Source organism: Schistocerca serialis, unplaced genomic scaffold (genome assembly GCF_023864345.2).
Source record: "Schistocerca serialis cubense isolate TAMUIC-IGC-003099 unplaced genomic scaffold, iqSchSeri2.2 HiC_scaffold_508, whole genome shotgun sequence".
Taxonomy (NCBI): domain Eukaryota; kingdom Metazoa; phylum Arthropoda; class Insecta; order Orthoptera; family Acrididae; genus Schistocerca; species Schistocerca serialis.
In genome coordinates, this window is record NW_026048089.1 from 12,360 (window position 1) to 34,662 (window position 22,303).

The window sequence follows — 22,303 nt, forward strand, 5'->3', positions numbered from 1 at the left end:
CGTTTCACGGTTCCGTTGAAAACGTTCTTCACACCTGACACAGAAAAAGGAACGCAGTCGGTAGGACTTTTTGATTCTTTTGCTTCTAAGGGAGTTAGTTGTCTAGTGAGTTCCTCTTATGGCATGCACTAGACAACCAGAACAGCTACAGGAGAGAGTCATTTTTGTGGTCAGCGGTAGTTGCATTATCACCAACGCAGAGCCATTCCATTGGCGTCGCATCAAAACGAATACCTGCCGAAACCCGGATCGAACCAGGGACCTTAGATCTTCAGTCTAACGCTCTCCCAACTGAGCTATTTCGGCTGACATTGAACGTTCCTGTTTGCATGTGTTTGTTAACCTCTGCCTCGTTGCCAATTTCACAGTCACCTTCGTCTGATAAGACACAGGGACGCTGAAAGGCGAGCAGCCGATGCAGTGAAGTCCCACACACATTTCTTCTGCTTCCATCATCGTAACAAGCAAACATGTCGACTCGACTCGTGTAATATTCACTTCGCTGACTTCACGTGACGCCGCGCTGGCGCTAGAAAACCCGTGCCTATATCGATGCCAGGGCAACTCGTGTGCAGAGAACGAGACACAAGAAGGAGTGAGCCTCTCCACCGTATGAGAGGCAGTATCTAGGAGATACACACGGTAAAACATTCGACTTGCGTTAGCTCATCAATTGCTACACGTCATCGTCTGCAAGCTAAGATGGACACATCTGCACTGCCCAGTGAGGCGACACTTGTACTAACACCCGGTGGGCGGCTGTGAGACGAGGAGATGAGCTGCGGCTTCTGAGCGCGACTGTAACGCTGCGCCCTGGATCAAATAACACTGCACATTGCTGGTGACGCGCGTGTTTAGTAGGTGACGCAACTGCTAGGATGCAGCTGAACGTCATCTTTTGAGAGCGAGAAAATTTTCGCAGTCGGCAGGACTCGAACCTACGCTCCCAGAGGGAATCTGATTTCAAGTCAGACGCCTTAACCACTCGGCACGACTGCCGGTGGCAGAAGCGACTCCCGACAAGTGGAACCGCCGTCTTTAGAAGCAATCTGATGGCAGAAAGCGGCGTGGCGTCACTCTTTTCTGTAGGGTTTCCATTAGCCGTTACGACAGTGTGTTAATTTTCGCCTGGCGGGGGGTTTGAGCCCGGGACCCTTTGGTTGAAGGTCTAGCGCTCTACCGACTGAGCTGTCCGGTCCCTCGGCCGAGCGTTGTGGTGCATGCTACATGGTGTGCGAGTGATTCGCGTGTTGTAATTACTGGCTTATGGCTCCAATGGCGACTTCACCGACTTCCCACTGACGCACCGCTGACGCTAGTTTTGTGTCGTCTTAAAACGATGGACATACCTCCAAGCAGCTGCGAGATCTTAAGAAAAGAAACGCTGCACCACTGCCTTTGCCGCACTCGAAATGATTGAATTGCGATTCTTAAAAAGAAATGATGTTCGCTCTGTCCTACACTTTCGAGCACATCTGTGTACTCACGATCTCAGCGACGGCTTTCTGCAGTCCCCAGCGTCAGTGCGAGGTGAACCGATGGCCACAGTAAGCAGCGGTCGTCGCGAAACTCAGTATTCTTAAACGGAAACTTTCGTCTTGTTGAGAATGGCGTCACTGGTTTGCACCCGCATTCGCCCACGCATGTCACATGTGTGCGAAAATTTTTGCTCCTCTTTACGCAAAATCGCACGCAGCCGGTAGGATTCGAACCTACGCTCCCAGAGGGAATCTGATTTCGAGTCAGACGCCTTAACCACTCGGCCACGACTGCTGGTAGCGCGGTGTTGTCCCGACACATGCAACTGCTACCGTTTAAAGCACTGTGGTGTCAGAAAACGGCGTAGCTTCATTATTTTCCGTAGCGTTTCCACCGCTACCAGACGAATCGCTACCAAAGTATTAAAATTTCCGCCCGGACAGGGACTTGAACCCTGGACCCTTAGGTTAAAAGCCTAATGCTCTACCGACTGAGCTATCCGGGCTCACACGACGCTGTGATACCTCTCACGATGCACAACTATACATTGACTCATGTCGTTTACTGTTGTGCAATCGCTGCATGGGCCGTTACTAATAAAACGTCGCCTAAATGCTGTCTGCAGACCTTATCGCACTAAGCTCGTAACACACTATCGAAGACTGCTGACACACGATGCAACAACAAATTGCAGGAGTCGTTGCGTCTCATACGTTGGAGCAGAGAATTTTACATATTTTGTCGACACTCACTGGGCAATTGGAAAATTCGCAAGCATTTCGAATGCAATGTTTCCCACGTTTTCGCTCGTTTCACGGTTTCCGTTGAAAACGTTCTTCACCACCTGACACAGAAAAAGGAACGCAGTCGGTAGGACTTTTTGATTCTTTTGCTTCTAAGGGAGTTAGTTGTCTAGTGAGTTCCTCTTATGGCATGCACTAGACAACCAGAACAGCTACAGGAGAGAGTCATTTTTGTTGTCAGCGGTAGTTGCATTATCACCAACGCAGGAGCCATTCCATTGGCGTCGCATCAAACGAATACCTGCCGAAACCCGGGATCGAACCAGGGACCTTTAGATCTTCAGTCTAACGCTCTCCCAACTGAGCTATTTCGGCTGACATTGAACGTTCCTGTTTGCATGTGTTTGTTAACCTCTGCCTCGTTGCCAATTTCACAGTCACCTCGTCTGATAAGACACAGGGACGCTGAAAGGCGAGCAGCCGATGCAGTGAAGTCCCACACACATTTCTTCTGCTTCCATCATCGTAACAAGCACACATGTCGACTCGACTCGTGTAATATTCACTTCGCTGACTTCACGTGACGCCGCGCTGGCGCTAGAAAACCCGTGCTATATCGATGCCAGGGGCAACTCGTGTGCAGAGAACGAGACACAAGAAGGAGTGAGCCTCTCCACCGTATGAGAGGCAGTATCTAGGAGATACACACGGTAAAACATTCGACTTGCGTTAGCTCATCAATTGCTACACGTCATCGTCTGCAAGCTAAGATGGACACATCTGCACTGCCCAGTGAGGCGACACTTGTACTAACACCCGGTGGGCGGCTGTGAGACGAGGAGATGAGCTGCGGCTTCTGAGCGCGACTGTAACGCTGCGCCCTGGATCAAATAACACTGCACATTGCTGGTGACGCGCGTGTTTAGTAGTGACGCAACTGCTAGGATGCAGCTGAACGTCCATCTTTTGAGAGCGAGAAAATTTTCGCAGTCGGCAGGACTCGAACCTACGCTCCCAGAGGGAATCTGATTTCAAGTCAGACGCCTTAACCACTCGGCCACGACTGCGGTGGCAGAAGCGACTCCCGACAAGTGGAACCGCCGTCTTTAGAAGCAATCTGATGGCAGGAAAGCGGCGTGGCGTCACTCTTTTCTGTAGGGTTTCCATTAGCCGTTACGACAGTGTGTTAATTTTCGCCCTGGCGGGGGTTTGAGCCCGGGACCCTTTGGTTGAAGGTCTAGCGCTCTACCGACTGAGCTGTCCGGTCCCTCGGCCGAGCGTTGTGGTGCATGCTACATGGTGTGCGAGTGATTCGCGTGTTGTAATTACTGGCTTATGGCTCCAATGGCGACTTCACCGACTCCCACTGACGCACCGCTGACGCTAGTTTTGTGTCGTCTTAAAACGATGACATACCTCCAGCAGCTGCGAGATCTTAAGAAAAGAAACGCTGCACCACTGCCTTTGCCGCACTCGAATGATTGAATTGCGTTTCTTAAAAAGAAATGAATGTTCGCTCTGTCCTACACTTTCGAGCACATCTGTGTACTCACGATCTCAGCGACGGCTTTCTGCAGTCCCAGCGTCAGTGCGAGGTGAACCGATGGCCACAGTAAGCAGCGGTCGTCGCGAACTCAGTATTCTTAAACGGAAACTTTCGTCTTGTTGAGAATGGCGTCACTGGTTTGCACCCGCATTCGCCCACGCATGTCACATGTGTGCGAAAATTTTTGCTCCTCTTTACGCAAAATCGCACGCAGCCGGTAGGATTCGAACCTACGCTCCCAGAGGGGAATCTGATTTCGAGTCAGACGCCTTAACCACTCGGCCACGACCTGCTGGTAGCGCGGTGTTGTCCCGACACATGCAACTGCTACCGTTTAAAGCACTGTGGTGTCAGAAAACGGCGTAGCTTCATTATTTTCCGTAGCGTTTCCACCGCTACCAGACGAATCGCTACCAAAGTATTAAAATTTCCGCCCGGACAGGGACTTGAACCTGGACCCTTAGGTTAAAAGCCTAATGCTCTACCGACTGAGCTATCCGGGCTCACACGACGCTGTGATACCTCTCACGATGCACAACTATACATTGACTCATGTCGTTTACTGTTGTGCAATCGCTGCATGGGGCCGTGTTACTAATAAAAACGTCGCCTAAATGCTGTCTGCAGACTTATCGCACTAAGCTCGTAACACACTATCGAAGACTGCTGACACACGATGCAACAACAAATTGCAGGAGTCGTTGCGTCTCATACGTTGGAGCAGAGAATTTACATATTTTGTCGACACTCACTGGGCAATTGGAAAATTCGCAAGCATTTCGAATGCAATGTTTCCCACGTTTTCGCTCGTTTCACGGTTCGTTGAAAACGTTCTTCACCACCTGACACAGAAAAAGGAACGCAGTCGGTAGGACTTTTTTGATTCTTTTGCTTCTAAGGGAGTTAGTTGTCTAGTGAGTTCCTCTTATGGCATGCACTAGACAACCAGAACAGCTACAGGAGAGAGTCATTTTTGTTGTCAGCGGTAGTTGCATTATCACCAACGCAGAGCCATTCCATTGGCGTCGCATCAAAACGAATACCTGCCGAAACCCGGGGATCGAACCAGGGACCTTTAGATCTTCAGTCTAACGCTCTCCCAACTGAGCTATTTCGGCTGACATTGAACGTTCCTGTTTGCATGTGTTTGTTAACCTCTGCCTCGTTGCAATTTCACAGTCACCTTCGTCTGATAAGACACAGGGACGCTGAAAGGCGAGCAGCGATTGCAGTGAAGTCCCACACACATTTCTTCTGCTTCCATCATCGTAACAAGCAAACATGTCGACTCGACTCGTGTAATATTCACTTCGCTGACTTCACGTGACGCCGCGCTGGCGCTAGAAAACCGTGCTATATCGATGCCAGGGCAACTCGTGTGCAGAGAACGAGACACAAGAAGGACGTGAGCCTCTCCACCGTATGAGAGGCAGTATCTAGGAGATACACACGGTAAAACATTCGACTTGCGTTAGCTCATCAATTGCTACACGTCATCGTCTGCAAGCTAAGATGGACACATCTGCACTGCCCAGTGAGGCGACACTTGTACTAACACCCGGTGGGCGGCTGTGAGACGAGGAGATGAGCTGCGGCTTCTGAGCGCGACTGTAACGCTGCGCCCTGGATCAAATAACACTGCACATTGCTGGTGACGCGCGTGTTTAGTAGTGACGCAACTGCTAGGATGCAGCTGAACGTCCATCTTTTGAGAGCGAGAAAATTTTCGCAGTCGGCAGGACTCGAACCTACGCTCCCAGAGGGAATCTGATTTCAAGTCAGACGCCTTAACCACTCGGCCACGACTGCCGGTGGCAGAAGCGACTCCCGACAAGTGGAACCGCCGTCTTTAGAAGCAAATCTGATGGCAGAAAGCGGCGTGGCGTCACTCTTTTCTGTAGGGTTTCCATTAGCCGTTACGACAGTGTGTTAATTTTCGCCTGGCGGGGGTTTGAGCCCGGGACCCTTTGGTTGAAGGTCTAGCGCTCTACCGACTGAGCTGTCCGGTCCCTCGGCCGAGCGTTGTGGTGCATGCTACATGGTGTGCGAGTGATTCGCGTGTTGTAATACTGGCTTATGGCTCCAATGGCGACTTCACCGACTTCCCACTGACGCACCGCTGACGCTAGTTTTGTGTCGTCTTAAAACGATGGACATACCTCCAAGCAGCTGCGAGATCTTAAGAAAAGAAACGCTGCACCACTGCCTTTGCCGCACTCGAATGATTGAATTGCGATTCTTAAAAAGAAATGAATGTTCGCTCTGTCCTACACTTTCGAGCACATCTGTGTACTCACGATCTCAGCGACGGCTTTCTGCAGTCCCAGCGTCAGTGCGAGGTGAACCGATGGCCACAGTAAGCAGCGGTCGTCGCGAAACTCAGTATTCTTAAACGGAAACTTTCGTCTTGTTGAGAATGGCGTCACTGGTTTGCACCCGCATTCGCCCACGCATGTCACATGTGTGCGAAAATTTTTGCTCCTCTTTACGCAAAATCGCACGCAGCCGGTAGGATTCGAACCTACGCTCCCAGAGGGAATCTGATTTCGAGTCAGACGCCTTAACCACTCGGCCACGACTGCTGGTAGCGCGGTGTTGTCCCGACACATGCAACTGCTACCGTTTAAAGCACTGTGGTGTCAGAAAACGGCGTAGCTTCATTATTTTCCGTAGCGTTTCCACCGCTACCAGACGAATCGCTACCAAAGTATTAAAATTTCCGCCCGGACAGGGACTTGAACCCTGGACCCTTAGGTTAAAAGCCTAATGCTCTACCGACTGAGCTATCCGGGCTCACACGACGCTGTGATACCTCTCACGATGCACAACTATACATTGACTCATGTCGTTTACTGTTGTGCAATCGCTGCATGGGGCCGTTACTAATAAAACGTCGCCTAAATGCTGTCTGCAGACTTATCGCACTAAGCTCGTAACACACTATCGAAGACTGCTGACACACGATGCAACAACAAATTGCAGGAGTCGTTGCGTCTCATACGTTGGAGCAGAGAATTTACATATTTTGTCGACACTCACTGGGCAATTGGAAAATTCGCAAGCATTTCGAATGCAATGTTTCCCACGTTTTCGCTCGTTTCACGGTTCCGTTGAAAACGTTCTTCACCACCTGACACAGAAAAAGGAACGCAGTCGGTAGGACTTTTTTGATTCTTTTGCTTCTAAGGGAGTTAGTTGTCTAGTGAGTTCCTCTTATGGCATGCACTAGACAACCAGAACAGCTACAGGAGAGAGTCATTTTTGTTGTCAGCGGTAGTTGCATTATCACCAACGCAGAGCCATTCCATTGGCGTCGCATCAAAACGAATACCTGCCGAAACCCGGGATCGAACCAGGGACCTTTAGATCTTCAGTCTAACGCTCTCCCAACTGAGCTATTTCGGCTGACATTGAACGTTCCTGTTTGCATGTGTTTGTTAACCTCTGCCTCGTTGCCAATTTCACAGTCACCTTCGTCTGATAAGACACAGGGACGCTGAAAGGCGAGCAGCCGATGCAGTGAAGTCCCACACACATTTCTTCTGCTTCCATCATCGTAACAAGCAAACATGTCGACTCGACTCGTGTAATATTCACTTCGCTGACTTCACGTGACGCCGCGCTGGCGCTAGAAAACCCGTGCTATATCGATGCCAGGGGCAACTCGTGTGCAGAGAACGAGACACAAGAAGGAGTGAGCCTCTCCACCGTATGAGAGGCAGTATCTAGGAGATACACACGGTAAAACATTCGACTTGCGTTAGCTCATCAATTGCTACACGTCATCGTCTGCAAGCTAAGATGGACACATCTGCACTGCCCAGTGAGGCGACACTTGTACTAACACCCGGTGGGCGGCTGTGAGACGAGGAGATGAGCTGCGGCTTCTGAGCGCGACTGTAACGCTGCGCCCTGGATCAAATAACACTGCACATTGCTGGTGACGCGCGTGTTTAGTAGTGACGCAACTGCTAGGATGCAGCTGAACGTCCATCTTTTGAGAGCGAGAAAATTTTCGCAGTCGGCAGGACTCGAACCTACGCTCCCAGAGGGAATCTGATTTCAAGTCAGACGCCTTAACCACTCGGCCACGACTGCCGGTGGCAGAAGCGACTCCCGACAAGTGGAACCGCCGTCTTTAGAAGCAATCTGATGGCAGAAAGCGGCGTGGCGTCACTCTTTTCTGTAGGGTTTCCATTAGCCGTTACGACAGTGTGTTAATTTTCGCCTGGCGGGGGTTTGAGCCCGGGACCCTTTGGTTGAAGGTCTAGCGCTCTACCGACTGAGCTGTCCGGTCCCTCGGCCGAGCGTTGTGGTGCATGCTACATGGTGTGCGAGTGATTCGCGTGTTGTAATTACTGGCTTATGGCTCCAATGGCGACTTCACCGACTTCCCACTGACGCACCGCTGACGCTAGTTTTGTGTCGTCTTAAAACGATGGACATACCTCCAAGCAGCTGCGAGATCTTAAGAAAAGAAACGCTGCACCACTGCCTTTGCCGCACTCGAATGATTGAATTGCGATTCTTAAAAAGAAATGAATGTTCGCTCTGTCCTACACTTTCGAGCACATCTGTGTACTCACGATCTCAGCGACGGCTTTCTGCAGTCCCAGCGTCAGTGCGAGGTGAACCGATGGCCACAGTAAGCAGCGGTCGTCGCGAAACTCAGTATTCTTAAACGGAAACTTTCGTCTTGTTGAGAATGGCGTCACTGGTTTGCACCCGCATTCGCCCACGCATGTCACATGTGTGCGAAAATTTTTGCTCCTCTTTACGCAAAATCGCACGCAGCCGGTAGGATTCGAACCTACGCTCCCAGAGGGAATCTGATTTCGAGTCAGACGCCTTAACCACTCGGCCACGACTGCTGGTAGCGCGGTGTTGTCCCGACACATGCAACTGCTACCGTTTAAAGCACTGTGGTGTCAGAAAACGGCGTAGCTTCATTATTTTCCGTAGCGTTTCCACCGCTACCAGACGAATCGCTACCAAAGTATTAAAATTTCCGCCCGGACAGGGACTTGAACCCTGGACCCTTAGGTTAAAAGCCTAATGCTCTACCGACTGAGCTATCCGGGCTCACACGACGCTGTGATACCTCTCACGATGCACAACTATACATTGACTCATGTCGTTTACTGTTGTGCAATCGCTGCATGGGGCCGTTACTAATAAAACGTCGCCTAAATGCTGTCTGCAGACTTATCGCACTAAGCTCGTAACACACTATCGAAGACTGCTGACACACGATGCAACAACAAATTGCAGGAGTCGTTGCGTCTCATACGTTGGAGCAGAGAATTTACATATTTTGTCGACACTCACTGGGCAATTGGAAAATTCGCAAGCATTTCGAATGCAATGTTTCCCACGTTTTCGCTCGTTTCACGGTTCCGTTGAAAACGTTCTTCACCACCTGACACAGAAAAAGGAACGCAGTCGGTAGGACTTTTTTGATTCTTTTGCTTCTAAGGGAGTTAGTTGTCTAGTGAGTTCCTCTTATGGCATGCACTAGACAACCAGAACAGCTACAGGAGAGAGTCATTTTTGTTGTCAGCGGTAGTTGCATTATCACCAACGCAGAGCCATTCCATTGGCGTCGCATCAAAACGAATACCTGCCGAAACCCGGGATCGAACCAGGGACCTTTAGATCTTCAGTCTAACGCTCTCCCAACTGAGCTATTTCGGCTGACATTGAACGTTCCTGTTTGCATGTGTTTGTTAACCTCTGCCTCGTTGCCAATTTCACAGTCACCTTCGTCTGATAAGACACAGGGACGCTGAAAGGCGAGCAGCCGATGCAGTGAAGTCCCACACACATTTCTTCTGCTTCCATCATCGTAACAAGCAAACATGTCGACTCGACTCGTGTAATATTCACTTCGCTGACTTCACGTGACGCCGCGCTGGCGCTAGAAAACCCGTGCTATATCGATGCCAGGGGCAACTCGTGTGCAGAGAACGAGACACAAGAAGGAGTGAGCCTCTCCACCGTATGAGAGGCAGTATCTAGGAGATACACACGGTAAAACATTCGACTTGCGTTAGCTCATCAATTGCTACACGTCATCGTCTGCAAGCTAAGATGGACACATCTGCACTGCCCAGTGAGGCGACACTTGTACTAACACCCGGTGGGCGGCTGTGAGACGAGGAGATGAGCTGCGGCTTCTGAGCGCGACTGTAACGCTGCGCCCTGGATCAAATAACACTGCACATTGCTGGTGACGCGCGTGTTTAGTAGTGACGCAACTGCTAGGATGCAGCTGAACGTCCATCTTTTGAGAGCGAGAAAATTTTCGCAGTCGGCAGGACTCGAACCTACGCTCCCAGAGGGAATCTGATTTCAAGTCAGACGCCTTAACCACTCGGCCACGACTGCCGGTGGCAGAAGCGACTCCCGACAAGTGGAACCGCCGTCTTTAGAAGCAATCTGATGGCAGAAAGCGGCGTGGCGTCACTCTTTTCTGTAGGGTTTCCATTAGCCGTTACGACAGTGTGTTAATTTTCGCCTGGCGGGGGTTTGAGCCCGGGACCCTTTGGTTGAAGGTCTAGCGCTCTACCGACTGAGCTGTCCGGTCCCTCGGCCGAGCGTTGTGGTGCATGCTACATGGTGTGCGAGTGATTCGCGTGTTGTAATTACTGGCTTATGGCTCCAATGGCGACTTCACCGACTTCCCACTGACGCACCGCTGACGCTAGTTTTGTGTCGTCTTAAAACGATGGACATACCTCCAAGCAGCTGCGAGATCTTAAGAAAAGAAACGCTGCACCACTGCCTTTGCCGCACTCGAATGATTGAATTGCGATTCTTAAAAAGAAATGAATGTTCGCTCTGTCCTACACTTTCGAGCACATCTGTGTACTCACGATCTCAGCGACGGCTTTCTGCAGTCCCAGCGTCAGTGCGAGGTGAACCGATGGCCACAGTAAGCAGCGGTCGTCGCGAAACTCAGTATTCTTAAACGGAAACTTTCGTCTTGTTGAGAATGGCGTCACTGGTTTGCACCCGCATTCGCCCACGCATGTCACATGTGTGCGAAAATTTTTGCTCCTCTTTACGCAAAATCGCACGCAGCCGGTAGGATTCGAACCTACGCTCCCAGAGGGAATCTGATTTCGAGTCAGACGCCTTAACCACTCGGCCACGACTGCTGGTAGCGCGGTGTTGTCCCGACACATGCAACTGCTACCGTTTAAAGCACTGTGGTGTCAGAAAACGGCGTAGCTTCATTATTTTCCGTAGCGTTTCCACCGCTACCAGACGAATCGCTACCAAAGTATTAAAATTTCCGCCCGGACAGGGACTTGAACCCTGGACCCTTAGGTTAAAAGCCTAATGCTCTACCGACTGAGCTATCCGGGCTCACACGACGCTGTGATACCTCTCACGATGCACAACTATACATTGACTCATGTCGTTTACTGTTGTGCAATCGCTGCATGGGGCCGTTACTAATAAAACGTCGCCTAAATGCTGTCTGCAGACTTATCGCACTAAGCTCGTAACACACTATCGAAGACTGCTGACACACGATGCAACAACAAATTGCAGGAGTCGTTGCGTCTCATACGTTGGAGCAGAGAATTTACATATTTTGTCGACACTCACTGGGCAATTGGAAAATTCGCAAGCATTTCGAATGCAATGTTTCCCACGTTTTCGCTCGTTTCACGGTTCCGTTGAAAACGTTCTTCACCACCTGACACAGAAAAAGGAACGCAGTCGGTAGGACTTTTTTGATTCTTTTGCTTCTAAGGGAGTTAGTTGTCTAGTGAGTTCCTCTTATGGCATGCACTAGACAACCAGAACAGCTACAGGAGAGAGTCATTTTTGTTGTCAGCGGTAGTTGCATTATCACCAACGCAGAGCCATTCCATTGGCGTCGCATCAAAACGAATACCTGCCGAAACCCGGGATCGAACCAGGGACCTTTAGATCTTCAGTCTAACGCTCTCCCAACTGAGCTATTTCGGCTGACATTGAACGTTCCTGTTTGCATGTGTTTGTTAACCTCTGCCTCGTTGCCAATTTCACAGTCACCTTCGTCTGATAAGACACAGGGACGCTGAAAGGCGAGCAGCCGATGCAGTGAAGTCCCACACACATTTCTTCTGCTTCCATCATCGTAACAAGCAAACATGTCGACTCGACTCGTGTAATATTCACTTCGCTGACTTCACGTGACGCCGCGCTGGCGCTAGAAAACCCGTGCTATATCGATGCCAGGGGCAACTCGTGTGCAGAGAACGAGACACAAGAAGGAGTGAGCCTCTCCACCGTATGAGAGGCAGTATCTAGGAGATACACACGGTAAAACATTCGACTTGCGTTAGCTCATCAATTGCTACACGTCATCGTCTGCAAGCTAAGATGGACACATCTGCACTGCCCAGTGAGGCGACACTTGTACTAACACCCGGTGGGCGGCTGTGAGACGAGGAGATGAGCTGCGGCTTCTGAGCGCGACTGTAACGCTGCGCCCTGGATCAAATAACACTGCACATTGCTGGTGACGCGCGTGTTTAGTAGTGACGCAACTGCTAGGATGCAGCTGAACGTCCATCTTTTGAGAGCGAGAAAATTTTCGCAGTCGGCAGGACTCGAACCTACGCTCCCAGAGGGAATCTGATTTCAAGTCAGACGCCTTAACCACTCGGCCACGACTGCCGGTGGCAGAAGCGACTCCCGACAAGTGGAACCGCCGTCTTTAGAAGCAATCTGATGGCAGAAAGCGGCGTGGCGTCACTCTTTTCTGTAGGGTTTCCATTAGCCGTTACGACAGTGTGTTAATTTTCGCCTGGCGGGGGTTTGAGCCCGGGACCCTTTGGTTTGAAGGTCTAGCGCTCTACCGACTGAGCTGTCCGGTCCCTCGGCCGAGCGTTGTGGTGCATGCTACATGGTGTGCGAGTGATTCGCGTGTTGTAATTACTGGCTTATGGCTCCAATGGCGACTTCACCGACTTCCCACTGACGCACCGCTGACGCTAGTTTTGTGTCGTCTTAAAACGATGGACATACCTCCAAGCAGCTGCGAGATCTTAAGAAAAGAAACGCTGCACCACTGCCTTTGCCGCACTCGAATGATTGAATTGCGATTCTTAAAAAGAAATGAATGTTCGCTCTGTCCTACACTTTCGAGCACATCTGTGTACTCACGATCTCAGCGACGGCTTTCTGCAGTCCCAGCGTCAGTGCGAGGTGAACCGATGGCCACAGTAAGCAGCGGTCGTCGCGAAACTCAGTATTCTTAAACGGAAACTTTCGTCTTGTTGAGAATGGCGTCACTGGTTTGCACCCGCATTCGCCCACGCATGTCACATGTGTGCGAAAATTTTTGCTCCTCTTTACGCAAAATCGCACGCAGCCGGTAGGATTCGAACCTACGCTCCCAGAGGGAATCTGATTTCGAGTCAGACGCCTTAACCACTCGGCCACGACTGCTGTAGCGCGGTGTTGTCCCGACACATGCAACTGCTACCGTTTAAAGCACTGTGGTGTCAGAAAACGGCGTAGCTTCATTATTTTCCGTAGCGTTTCCACCGCTACCAGACGAATCGCTACCAAAGTATTAAAATTTCCGCCCGGACAGGGACTTGAACCCTGGACCCTTAGGTTAAAAGCCTAATGCTCTACCGACTGAGCTATCCGGGCTCACACGACGCTGTGATACCTCTCACGATGCACAACTATACATTGACTCATGTCGTTTACTGTTGTGGCAATCGCTGCATGGGGCCGTTACTAATAAAACGTCGCCTAAATGCTGTCTGCAGACTTATCGCACTAAGCTCGTAACACACTATCGAAGACTGCTGACACACGATGCAACAACAAATTGCAGGAGTCGTTGCGTCTCATACGTTGGAGCAGAGAATTTACATATTTTGTCGACACTCACTGGGCAATTGGAAAATTCGCAAGCATTTCGAATGCAATGTTTCCCACGTTTTCGCTCGTTTCACGGTTCCGTTGAAAACGTTCTTCACCACCTGACACAGAAAAAGGAACGCAGTCGGTAGGACTTTTTTGATTCTTTTGCTTCTAAGGGAGTTAGTTGTCTAGTGAGTTCCTCTTATGGCCATGCACTAGACAACCAGAACAGCTACAGGAGAGAGTCATTTTTGTTGTCAGCGGTAGTTGCATTATCACCAACGCAGAGCCATTCCATTGGCGTCGCATCAAACGAATACCTGCCGAAACCGGGATCGAACCAGGGACCTTTAGATCTTCAGTCTAACGCTCTCCCAACTGAGCTATTTCGGCTGACATTGAACGTTCCTGTTTGCATGTGTTTGTTAACCTCTGCCTCGTTGCCAATTTCACAGTCACCTTCGTCTGATAAGACACAGGGACGCTGAAAGGCGAGCAGCCGATGCAGTGAAGTCCCACACACATTTCTTCTGCTTCCATCATCGTAACAAGCAAACATGTCGACTCGACTCGTGTAATATTCACTTCGCTGACTTCACGTGACGCCGCGCTGGCGCTAGAAAACCCGTGCTATATCGATGCCAGGGGCAACTCGTGTGCAGAGAACGAGACACAAGAAGGAGTGAGCCTCTCCACCGTATGAGAGGCAGTATCTAGGAGATACACACGGTAAAAACATTCGACTTGCGTTAGCTCATCAATTGCTACACGTCATCGTCTGCAAGCTAAGATGGACACATCTGCACTGCCCAGTGAGGCGACACTTGTACTAACACCCGGTGGGCGGCTGTGAGACGAGGAGATGAGCTGCGGCTTCTGAGCGCGACTGTAACGCTGCGCCCTGGATCAAATAACACTGCACATTGCTGGTGACGCGCGTGTTTAGTAGTGACGCAACTGCTAGGATGCAGCTGAACGTCCATCTTTTGAGAGCGAGAAAATTTTCGCAGTCGGCAGGAACCTACGCTCCAGAGGGAATCTGATTTCAAGTCAGACGCCTTAACCACTCGGCCACGACTGCCGGTGGCAGAAGCGACTCCCGACAAGTGGAACCGCCGTCTTTAGAAGCAATCTGATGGCAGAAAGCGGCGTGGCGTCACTCTTTTCTGTAGGGGGTTTCCATTAGCCGTTACGACAGTGTGTTAATTTTCGCCTGGCGGGGTTTGAGCCCGGGACCCTTTGGTTGAAGGTCTAGCGCTCTACCGACTGAGCTGTCCGGTCCCTCGGCCGAGCGTTGTGGTGCATGCTACATGGTGTGCGAGTGATTCGCGTGTTGTAATTACTGGCTTATGGCTCCAATGGCGACTTCACCGACTTCCCACTGACGCACCGCTGACGCTAGTTTTGTGTCGTCTTAAAACGATGGACATACCTCCAAGCAGCTGCGAGATCTTAAGAAAAGAAACGCTGCACCACTGCCTTTGCCGCACTCGAATGATTGAATTGCGATTCTTAAAAAGAAATGAATGTTCGCTCTGTCCTACACTTTCGAGCACATCTGTGTACTCACGATCTCAGCGACGGCTTTCTGCAGTCCCAGCGTCAGTGCGAGGTGAACCGATGGCCACAGTAAGCAGCGGTCGTCGCGAAACTCAGTATTCTTAAACGGAAACTTTCGTCTTGTTGAGAATGGCGTCACTGGTTTGCACCCGCATTCGCCCACGCATGTCACATGTGTGCGAAATTTTTTGCTCCTCTTTACGCAAAATCGCACGCAGCCGGTAGGATTCGAACCTACGCTCCCAGAGGGAATCTGATTTCGAGTCAGACGCCTTAACCACTCGGCCACGACTGCTGGTAGCGCGGTGTTGTCCCGACACATGCAACTGCTACCGTTTAAAGCACTGTGGTGTCAGAAAAACGGCGTAGCTCATTATTTTCCGTAGCGTTTCCACCGCTACCAGGACGAATCGCTACCAAGTATTAAAATTTCCGCCCGGACAGGGACTTGAACCTGGACCCTTAGGTTAAAAGCCTAATGCTCTACCGACTGAGCTATCCGGGCTCACACGACGCTGTGATACCTCTCACGATGCACAACTATACATTGACTCATGTCGTTTACTGTTGTGCAATCGCTGCATGGGGCCGTTACTAATAAAACGTCGCCTAAATGCTGGTCTGCAGACTTATCGCACTAAGCTCGTAACACACAATCGAAGACTGCTGACACACGATGCAACAACAAATTGCAGGAGTCGTTGCGTCTCATACGTTGGAGCAGAGAATTTACATATTTTGTCGACACTCACTGGGCAATTGGAAAATTCGCAAGCATTTCGAATGCAATGTTTCCCACGTTTTCGCTCGTTTCACCGGTTCCGTTGAAAACGTTCTTCACCACCTGACACCAGAAAAAGGAACGCAGTCGGTAGGACTTTTTTGATTCTTTTGCTTCTAAGGGAGTTAGTTGTCTAGTGAGTTCCTCTTATGGCATGCACTAGACAACCAGAACAGCTACAGGAGAGAGTCATTTTTGTTGTCAGCGGTAGTTGCATTATCACCAACGCAGAGCCATTCCATTGGCGTCGCATCAAAACGAATACCTGCCGAAACCCGGGATCGAACCAGGGACCTTTAGATCTTCAGTCTAACGCTCTCCCAACTGAGCTATTTCGGCTGACATTGAACGTTCCTGTTTGCATGTGTTTGTTAACCTCTGCCCTCGTTGCCAATTTCACAGTCACCTTCGTCTGATAAGACACAGGGACGCTGAAAGGCGAGCAGCCGATGCAGTGAAGTCCCACACACATTTCTTCTGCTTCCATCATCGTAACAAGCAAACATGTCGACTCGACTCGTGTAATATTCACTTCGCTGACTTCACGTGACGCCGCGCTGGCGCTAGAAAACCCGTGCTATATCGATGCCAGGGGCAACTCGTGTGCAGAGAACGAGACACAAGAAGGAGTGAGCCTCTCCACCGTATGAGAGGCAGTATCTAGGAGATACACACGGTAAAACATTCGACTTGCGTAGCTCATCAATTGCTACACGTCATCGTCTGCAAGCTAAGATGGACACATCTGCACTGCCCAGTGAGGCGACACTTGTACTAACACCCGGTGGGCGGCTGTGAGACGAGGAGATGAGCTGCGGCTTCTGAGCGCGACTGTAACGCTGCGCCCTGGATCAAATAACACTGCACATTGCTGGTGACGCGCGTGTTTAGTAGTGACGCAACTGCTAGGATGCAGCTGAACGTCCATCTTTTGAGAGCGAGAAAATTTTCGCAGTCGGCAGGACTCGAACCTACGCTCCCAGAGGGAATCTGATTTCAAGTCAGGACGCCTTAACCACTCGGCCACGACTGCCGGTGGCAGAAGCGACTCCCGACAAGTGGAACCGCCGTCTTTAGAAGCAATCTGATGCAGAAAGCGGCGTGGCGTCACTCTTTTCTGTAGGGTTTCCATTAGCCGTTACGACAGTGTGTTAATTTTCGCCTGGCGGGGGGTTTGAGCCCGGGACCCTTTGGTTGAAGGTCTAGCGCTCTACCGACTGAGCTGTCCGGTCCCTCGGCCGAGCGTTGTGGTGCATGCTACATGGTGTGCGAGTGATTCGCGTGTTGTAATTACTGGCTTATGGCTCCAATGGCGACTTCACCGACTTCCCACTGACGCACCGCTGACGCTAGTTTTGTGTCGTCTTAAAACGATGGACATACCTCCAAGCAGCTGCGAGATCTTAAGAAAAGAAACGCTGCACCACTGCCTTTGCCGCACTCGAATGATTGAATTGCGATTCTTAAAAAGAAATGAATGTTCGCTCTGTCCTACACTTTCGAGCACATCTGTGTACTCACGATCTCAGCGACGGCTTTCTGCAGTCCCAGCGTCAGTGCGAGGTGAACCGATGGCCACAGTAAGCAGCGGTCGTCGCGAAACTCAGTATTCTTAAACGGAAACTTTCGTCTTGTTGAGAATGGCGTCACTGGTTTGCACCCGCATTCGCCCACGCATGTCACATGTGTGCGAAAATTTTTGCTCCTCTTTACGCAAAATCGCACGCAGCCGGTAGGATTCGAACCTACGCTCCCAGAGGGAATCTGATTTCGAGTCAGACGCCTTAACCACTCGGCCACGACTGCTGGTAGCGCGGTGTTGTCCCGACACATGCAACTGCTACCGTTTTAAAGCACTGTGGTGTCAGAAAACGGCGTAGCTTCATTATTTTCCGTAGCGTTTCCACCGCTACCAGACGAATCGCTACCAAAGTATTAAAATTTCCGCCCGGACAGGGACTTGAACCCTGGACCCTTAGGTTAAAAGCCTAATGCTCTACCGACTGAGCTATCCGGGCTCACACGACGCTGTGATACCTCTCACGATGCACAACTATACATTGACTCATGTCGTTTACTGTTGTGCAATCGCTGCATGGGGCCGTTACTAATAAAACGTCGCCTAAATGCTGTCTGCAGACTTATCGCACTAAGCTCGTAACACACTATCGAAGACTGCTGACACACGATGCAACAACAAATTGCAGGAGTCGTTGCGTCTCATACGTTGGAGCAGAGAATTTACATATTTTGTCGACACTCACTGGGCAATTGGAAAATTCGCAAGCATTTCGAATGCAATGTTTCCCACGTTTTCGCTCGTTTCACGGTTCCGTTGAAAACGTTCTTCACCACCTGACACAGAAAAAGGAACGCAGTCGGTAGGACTTTTTGATTCTTTTGCTTCTAAGGGAGTTAGTTGTCTAGTGAGTTCTCTTATGGCATGCACTAGACAACCAGAACAGCTACAGGAGAGAGTCATTTTTGTTGTCAGCGGTAGTTGCATTATCACCAACGCAGAGCCATTCCATTGGCGTCGCATCAAAACGAATACTGCCGAAACCCGGGATCGAACCAGGGACCTTTAGATCTTCAGTCTAACGCTCTCCCAACTGAGCTATTTCGGCTGACATTGAACGTTCCTGTTTGCATGTGTTTGTTAACCTCTGCCTCGTTGCCAATTTCACAGTCACCTTCGTCTGATAAGACACAGGGACGCTGAAAGGCGAGCAGCCGATGCAGTGAAGTCCCACACACATTTCTTCTGCTTCCATCATCGTAACAAGCAAACATGTCGACTCGACTCGTGTAATATTCACTTCGCTGACTTCACGTGACGCCGCGCTGGCGCTAGAAAACCCGTGCTATATCGATGCCAGGGGCAACTCGTGTGCAGAGAACGAGACACAAGAAGGAGTGAGCCTCTCCACCGTATGAGAGGCAGTATCTAGGAGATACACACGGTAAAACATTCGACTTGCGTTAGCTCATCAATTGCTACACGTCATCGTCTGCAAGCTAAGATGGACACATCTGCACTGCCCAGTGAGGCGACACTTGTACTAACACCCGGTGGGCGGCTGTGAGACGAGGAGATGAGCTGCGGCTTCTGAGCGCGACTGTAACGCTGCGCCCTGGATCAAATAACACTGCACATTGCTGGTGACGCGCGTGTTTAGTAGTGACGCAACTGCTAGGATGCAGCTGAACGTCCATCTTTTGAGAGCGAGAAAATTTTCGCAGTCGGCAGGACTCGAACCTACGCTCCCAGAGGGAATCTGATTTCAAGTCAGACGCCTTAACCACTCGGCCACGTCTGCGGTGGCAGAAGCGACTCCCGACAAGTGGAACCGCCGTCTTTAGAAGCAATCTGATGGCAGAAAGCGGCGTGGCGTCACTCTTTTCTGTAGGGTTTCCATTAGCCGTTACGACAGTGTGTTAATTTTCGCCTGGCGGGGGTTTGAGCCCGGACCCTTTGGTTGAAGGTCTAGCGCTCTACCGACTGAGCTGTCCGGTCCCTCGGCCGAGCGTTGTGGTGCATGCTACATGGTGTGCGAGTGATTCGCGTGTTGTAATTACTGGCTTATGGCTCCAATGGCGACTTCACCGACTTCCCACTGACGCACCGCTGACGCTAGTTTTGTGTCGTCTTAAAACGATGGACATACCTCCAAGCAGCTGCGAGATCTTAAGAAAAGAAACGCTGCACCACTGCCTTTGCCGCACTCGAATGATTGAATTGCGATTCTTAAAAAGAAATGAATGTTCGCTCTGTCCTACACTTTCGAGCACATCTGTGTACTCACGATCTCAGCGACGGCTTTCTGCAGTCCCAGCGTCAGTGCGAGGTGAACCGATGGCCACAGTAAGCAGCGGTCGTCGCGAAACTCAGTATTCTTAAACGGAAACTTTCGTCTTGTTGAGAATGGCGTCACTGGTTTGCACCCGCATTCGCCCACGCATGTCACATGTGTGCGAAAATTTTTGCTCCTCTTTACGCAAAATCGCACGCAGCCGGTAGGATTCGAACCTACGCTCCCCAGAGGGAATCTGATTTCGAGTCAGACGCCTTAAACCACTCGGCCACGACTGCTGGTAGCGCGGTGTTGTCCCGACACATGCAACTGCTACCGTTTAAAAGCACTGTGGTGTCAGAAAACGGCGTAGCTTCATTATTTTTCCGTAGCGTTTCCACCGCTACCAGACGAATCGCTACCAAGTATTAAATTTCCGCCCGGACAGGGACTTGAACCCTGGACCCTTAGGTTAAAAGCCTAATGCTCTACCGACTGAGCTATCCGGGCTCCACACGACGCTGTGATTACCTCTCACGATGCACAACTATACATTGACTCATGTCGTTTACTGTTGTGCAATCGCTGCATGGGGCCGTTACTAATAAAACGTCGCCTAAATGCTGTCTGCAGACTTATCGCACTAAGCTCGTAACACACTATCGAAGACTGCTGACACACGATGCAACAACAAATTGCAGGAGTCGTTGCGTCTCATACGTTGGAGCAGAGAATTTACATATTTTGTCGACACTCACTGGGCAATTGGAAAATTCGCAAGCATTTCGAATGCAATGTTTCCCACGTTTTCGCTCGTTTCACGGTTCCGTTGAAAACGTTCTTCACCACCTGACACAGAAAAAGGAACGCAGTCGGTAGGACTTTTTTGATTCTTTTGCTTCTAAGGGAGTTAGTTGTCTAGTGAGTTCCTCTTATGGCATGCACTAGACAACCAGAACAGCTACAGGAGAGAGTCATTTTTGTTGTCAGCGGTAGTTGCATTATCACCAACGCAGAGCCATTCCATTGGCGTCGCATCAAAACGAATACCTGCCGAAACCCGGGATCGAACCAGGGACCTTTAGATCTTCAGTCTAACGCTCTCCAACTGAGCTATTTCGGCTGACATTGAACGTTCCTGTTTGCATGTGTTTGTAACCTCTGCCTCGTTGCCAATTTCACAGTCACCTTCGTCTGATAAGACACAGGGACGGCTGAAAGGCGAGCAGCCGATGCAGTGAAGTCCCACACACATTTCTTCTGCTTCCATCATCGTAACAAGCAAACATGTCGACTCGACTCGTGTAATATTCACTTCGCTGACTTCACGTGACGCCGCGCTGGCGCTAGAAAACCCGTGCTATATCGATGCCAGGGGCAACTCGTGTGCAGAGAACGAGACACAAGAAGGAGTGAGCCTCTCCAACGTATGAGAGGCAGTATCTAGGAGATACACACGGTAAAACATACGACTTGCGTTAGCTCATCAATTGCTACACGTCATCGTCTGCAAGCTAAGATGGACACATCTGCACTGCCCAGTGAGGCGACACTTGTACTAACACCCGGTGGGCGGCTGTGGAGACGAGGAGATGAGCTGCGGCTTCTGAGCGCGACTGTAACGCTGCGCCCTGGATCAAATAACACTGCACATTGCTGGTGACGCGCGTGTTTAGTAGTGACGCAACTGCTAGGATGCAGCTGAACGTCCATCTTTTGAGAGCGAGAAAATTTCGCAGGTCGGCAGGACTCGAACCTACGCTCCCAGAGGGAATCTGATTTCAAGTCAGACGCCTTAACCACTCGGCCACGTCTGCCGGTGGCAGAAGCGACTCCCGACAAGTGGAACCGCCGTCTTTAGAAGCAATTCTGATGGCAGAAAGCGGCGTGGCGTCACTCTTTTCTGTAGGGTTTCCATTAGCCGTTACGACAGTGTGTTAATTTTCGCCTGGCGGGGGTTTGAGCCCGGGACCCTTTGGTTGAAGGTCTAGCGCTCTACCGACTGAGCTGTCCGGTCCCTCGGCCGAGCGTTGTGGTGCATGCTACATGGTGTGCGAGTGATTCGCGTGTTGTAATTACTGGCTTATGGCTCCAATGGCGACTTCACCGACTTCCCACTGACGCACCGCTGACGCTAGTTTTGTGTCGTCTTAAAACGATGGACATACCTCCAAGCAGCTGCGAGATTCATAAGAAAAGAAACGCTGCACCACTGCCTTTGCCGCACTCGAATGATTGAATTGCGATTCTTAAAAAGAAATGAATGTTCGCTCTGTCCTACACTTTCGAGCACATCTGTGTACTCACGATCTCAGCGACGGCTTTCTGCAGTCCCAGCGTCAGTGCGAGGTGAACCGATGGCAACAGTAAGCAGCGGTCGTCGCGAAACTCAGTATTCTTAAACGGAAACTTTCGTCTTGTTGAGAATGGCGTCACTGGTTTGCACCCGCATTCGCCCACGCATGTCACATGTGTGCGAAAATTTTTGCTCCTCTTTACGCAAAATCGCACGCAGCCGGTA

At 50.6% G+C, this 22,303-nt stretch overlaps 37 non-coding genes across 37 annotated transcripts; all 37 read right to left on the reverse strand.

The window, feature by feature from the left end:
• Positions 1–235: 235 nt before the first annotated feature.
• Trnaf-gaa (transfer RNA phenylalanine (anticodon GAA)) lies at positions 236–306 on the reverse strand. The gene has a single exon. It is a non-coding gene; the product is annotated as a tRNA-Phe (tRNA).
• A 611-nt stretch (positions 307–917) lies between these two features.
• Positions 918–998, reverse strand: Trnas-uga (transfer RNA serine (anticodon UGA)). Its single transcript has one exon. It is a non-coding gene; the product is annotated as a tRNA-Ser (tRNA).
• Positions 999–1,691: 693 nt separating this feature from the next.
• Trnas-cga (transfer RNA serine (anticodon CGA)) lies at positions 1,692–1,773 on the reverse strand. Its single transcript has one exon. It is a non-coding gene; the product is annotated as a tRNA-Ser (tRNA).
• Positions 1,774–1,911: 138 nt separating this feature from the next.
• Trnak-uuu (transfer RNA lysine (anticodon UUU)) lies at positions 1,912–1,984 on the reverse strand. Its single transcript has one exon. It is a non-coding gene; the product is annotated as a tRNA-Lys (tRNA).
• Positions 1,985–2,524: 540 nt separating this feature from the next.
• Trnaf-gaa (transfer RNA phenylalanine (anticodon GAA)) lies at positions 2,525–2,597 on the reverse strand. Its single transcript has one exon. It is a non-coding gene; the product is annotated as a tRNA-Phe (tRNA).
• Positions 2,598–3,207: 610 nt separating this feature from the next.
• Positions 3,208–3,289, reverse strand: Trnas-uga (transfer RNA serine (anticodon UGA)). The gene has a single exon. It is a non-coding gene; the product is annotated as a tRNA-Ser (tRNA).
• Positions 3,290–3,977: 688 nt separating this feature from the next.
• On the reverse strand, positions 3,978–4,061 carry Trnas-cga (transfer RNA serine (anticodon CGA)). The gene has a single exon. It is a non-coding gene; the product is annotated as a tRNA-Ser (tRNA).
• A 138-nt stretch (positions 4,062–4,199) lies between these two features.
• On the reverse strand, positions 4,200–4,271 carry Trnak-uuu (transfer RNA lysine (anticodon UUU)). The gene has a single exon. It is a non-coding gene; the product is annotated as a tRNA-Lys (tRNA).
• A 541-nt stretch (positions 4,272–4,812) lies between these two features.
• On the reverse strand, positions 4,813–4,886 carry Trnaf-gaa (transfer RNA phenylalanine (anticodon GAA)). The gene has a single exon. It is a non-coding gene; the product is annotated as a tRNA-Phe (tRNA).
• Positions 4,887–5,495: 609 nt separating this feature from the next.
• Trnas-uga (transfer RNA serine (anticodon UGA)) lies at positions 5,496–5,577 on the reverse strand. The gene has a single exon. It is a non-coding gene; the product is annotated as a tRNA-Ser (tRNA).
• Positions 5,578–6,268: 691 nt separating this feature from the next.
• Trnas-cga (transfer RNA serine (anticodon CGA)) lies at positions 6,269–6,350 on the reverse strand. The gene has a single exon. It is a non-coding gene; the product is annotated as a tRNA-Ser (tRNA).
• A 138-nt stretch (positions 6,351–6,488) lies between these two features.
• Positions 6,489–6,561, reverse strand: Trnak-uuu (transfer RNA lysine (anticodon UUU)). The gene has a single exon. It is a non-coding gene; the product is annotated as a tRNA-Lys (tRNA).
• A 539-nt stretch (positions 6,562–7,100) lies between these two features.
• On the reverse strand, positions 7,101–7,173 carry Trnaf-gaa (transfer RNA phenylalanine (anticodon GAA)). Its single transcript has one exon. It is a non-coding gene; the product is annotated as a tRNA-Phe (tRNA).
• A 611-nt stretch (positions 7,174–7,784) lies between these two features.
• Positions 7,785–7,866, reverse strand: Trnas-uga (transfer RNA serine (anticodon UGA)). The gene has a single exon. It is a non-coding gene; the product is annotated as a tRNA-Ser (tRNA).
• Positions 7,867–8,557: 691 nt separating this feature from the next.
• Trnas-cga (transfer RNA serine (anticodon CGA)) lies at positions 8,558–8,639 on the reverse strand. The gene has a single exon. It is a non-coding gene; the product is annotated as a tRNA-Ser (tRNA).
• A 138-nt stretch (positions 8,640–8,777) lies between these two features.
• On the reverse strand, positions 8,778–8,850 carry Trnak-uuu (transfer RNA lysine (anticodon UUU)). The gene has a single exon. It is a non-coding gene; the product is annotated as a tRNA-Lys (tRNA).
• A 539-nt stretch (positions 8,851–9,389) lies between these two features.
• On the reverse strand, positions 9,390–9,462 carry Trnaf-gaa (transfer RNA phenylalanine (anticodon GAA)). The gene has a single exon. It is a non-coding gene; the product is annotated as a tRNA-Phe (tRNA).
• Positions 9,463–10,073: 611 nt separating this feature from the next.
• Positions 10,074–10,155, reverse strand: Trnas-uga (transfer RNA serine (anticodon UGA)). Its single transcript has one exon. It is a non-coding gene; the product is annotated as a tRNA-Ser (tRNA).
• Positions 10,156–10,846: 691 nt separating this feature from the next.
• On the reverse strand, positions 10,847–10,928 carry Trnas-cga (transfer RNA serine (anticodon CGA)). The gene has a single exon. It is a non-coding gene; the product is annotated as a tRNA-Ser (tRNA).
• A 138-nt stretch (positions 10,929–11,066) lies between these two features.
• Trnak-uuu (transfer RNA lysine (anticodon UUU)) lies at positions 11,067–11,139 on the reverse strand. Its single transcript has one exon. It is a non-coding gene; the product is annotated as a tRNA-Lys (tRNA).
• A 539-nt stretch (positions 11,140–11,678) lies between these two features.
• Trnaf-gaa (transfer RNA phenylalanine (anticodon GAA)) lies at positions 11,679–11,751 on the reverse strand. The gene has a single exon. It is a non-coding gene; the product is annotated as a tRNA-Phe (tRNA).
• Positions 11,752–12,362: 611 nt separating this feature from the next.
• Trnas-uga (transfer RNA serine (anticodon UGA)) lies at positions 12,363–12,444 on the reverse strand. Its single transcript has one exon. It is a non-coding gene; the product is annotated as a tRNA-Ser (tRNA).
• Positions 12,445–13,136: 692 nt separating this feature from the next.
• On the reverse strand, positions 13,137–13,218 carry Trnas-cga (transfer RNA serine (anticodon CGA)). Its single transcript has one exon. It is a non-coding gene; the product is annotated as a tRNA-Ser (tRNA).
• A 137-nt stretch (positions 13,219–13,355) lies between these two features.
• On the reverse strand, positions 13,356–13,428 carry Trnak-uuu (transfer RNA lysine (anticodon UUU)). The gene has a single exon. It is a non-coding gene; the product is annotated as a tRNA-Lys (tRNA).
• A 540-nt stretch (positions 13,429–13,968) lies between these two features.
• On the reverse strand, positions 13,969–14,040 carry Trnaf-gaa (transfer RNA phenylalanine (anticodon GAA)). Its single transcript has one exon. It is a non-coding gene; the product is annotated as a tRNA-Phe (tRNA).
• A 1,380-nt stretch (positions 14,041–15,420) lies between these two features.
• On the reverse strand, positions 15,421–15,502 carry Trnas-cga (transfer RNA serine (anticodon CGA)). Its single transcript has one exon. It is a non-coding gene; the product is annotated as a tRNA-Ser (tRNA).
• A 138-nt stretch (positions 15,503–15,640) lies between these two features.
• On the reverse strand, positions 15,641–15,712 carry Trnak-uuu (transfer RNA lysine (anticodon UUU)). The gene has a single exon. It is a non-coding gene; the product is annotated as a tRNA-Lys (tRNA).
• A 542-nt stretch (positions 15,713–16,254) lies between these two features.
• Trnaf-gaa (transfer RNA phenylalanine (anticodon GAA)) lies at positions 16,255–16,327 on the reverse strand. Its single transcript has one exon. It is a non-coding gene; the product is annotated as a tRNA-Phe (tRNA).
• Positions 16,328–16,938: 611 nt separating this feature from the next.
• On the reverse strand, positions 16,939–17,021 carry Trnas-uga (transfer RNA serine (anticodon UGA)). The gene has a single exon. It is a non-coding gene; the product is annotated as a tRNA-Ser (tRNA).
• Positions 17,022–17,712: 691 nt separating this feature from the next.
• Positions 17,713–17,794, reverse strand: Trnas-cga (transfer RNA serine (anticodon CGA)). Its single transcript has one exon. It is a non-coding gene; the product is annotated as a tRNA-Ser (tRNA).
• Positions 17,795–17,933: 139 nt separating this feature from the next.
• Trnak-uuu (transfer RNA lysine (anticodon UUU)) lies at positions 17,934–18,006 on the reverse strand. Its single transcript has one exon. It is a non-coding gene; the product is annotated as a tRNA-Lys (tRNA).
• Positions 18,007–18,542: 536 nt separating this feature from the next.
• Positions 18,543–18,615, reverse strand: Trnaf-gaa (transfer RNA phenylalanine (anticodon GAA)). The gene has a single exon. It is a non-coding gene; the product is annotated as a tRNA-Phe (tRNA).
• Positions 18,616–19,226: 611 nt separating this feature from the next.
• Trnas-uga (transfer RNA serine (anticodon UGA)) lies at positions 19,227–19,308 on the reverse strand. The gene has a single exon. It is a non-coding gene; the product is annotated as a tRNA-Ser (tRNA).
• A 689-nt stretch (positions 19,309–19,997) lies between these two features.
• On the reverse strand, positions 19,998–20,081 carry Trnas-cga (transfer RNA serine (anticodon CGA)). The gene has a single exon. It is a non-coding gene; the product is annotated as a tRNA-Ser (tRNA).
• Positions 20,082–20,219: 138 nt separating this feature from the next.
• On the reverse strand, positions 20,220–20,292 carry Trnak-uuu (transfer RNA lysine (anticodon UUU)). The gene has a single exon. It is a non-coding gene; the product is annotated as a tRNA-Lys (tRNA).
• A 541-nt stretch (positions 20,293–20,833) lies between these two features.
• Trnaf-gaa (transfer RNA phenylalanine (anticodon GAA)) lies at positions 20,834–20,905 on the reverse strand. The gene has a single exon. It is a non-coding gene; the product is annotated as a tRNA-Phe (tRNA).
• Positions 20,906–21,516: 611 nt separating this feature from the next.
• Positions 21,517–21,599, reverse strand: Trnas-uga (transfer RNA serine (anticodon UGA)). The gene has a single exon. It is a non-coding gene; the product is annotated as a tRNA-Ser (tRNA).
• Positions 21,600–22,303: the final 704 nt, after the last annotated feature.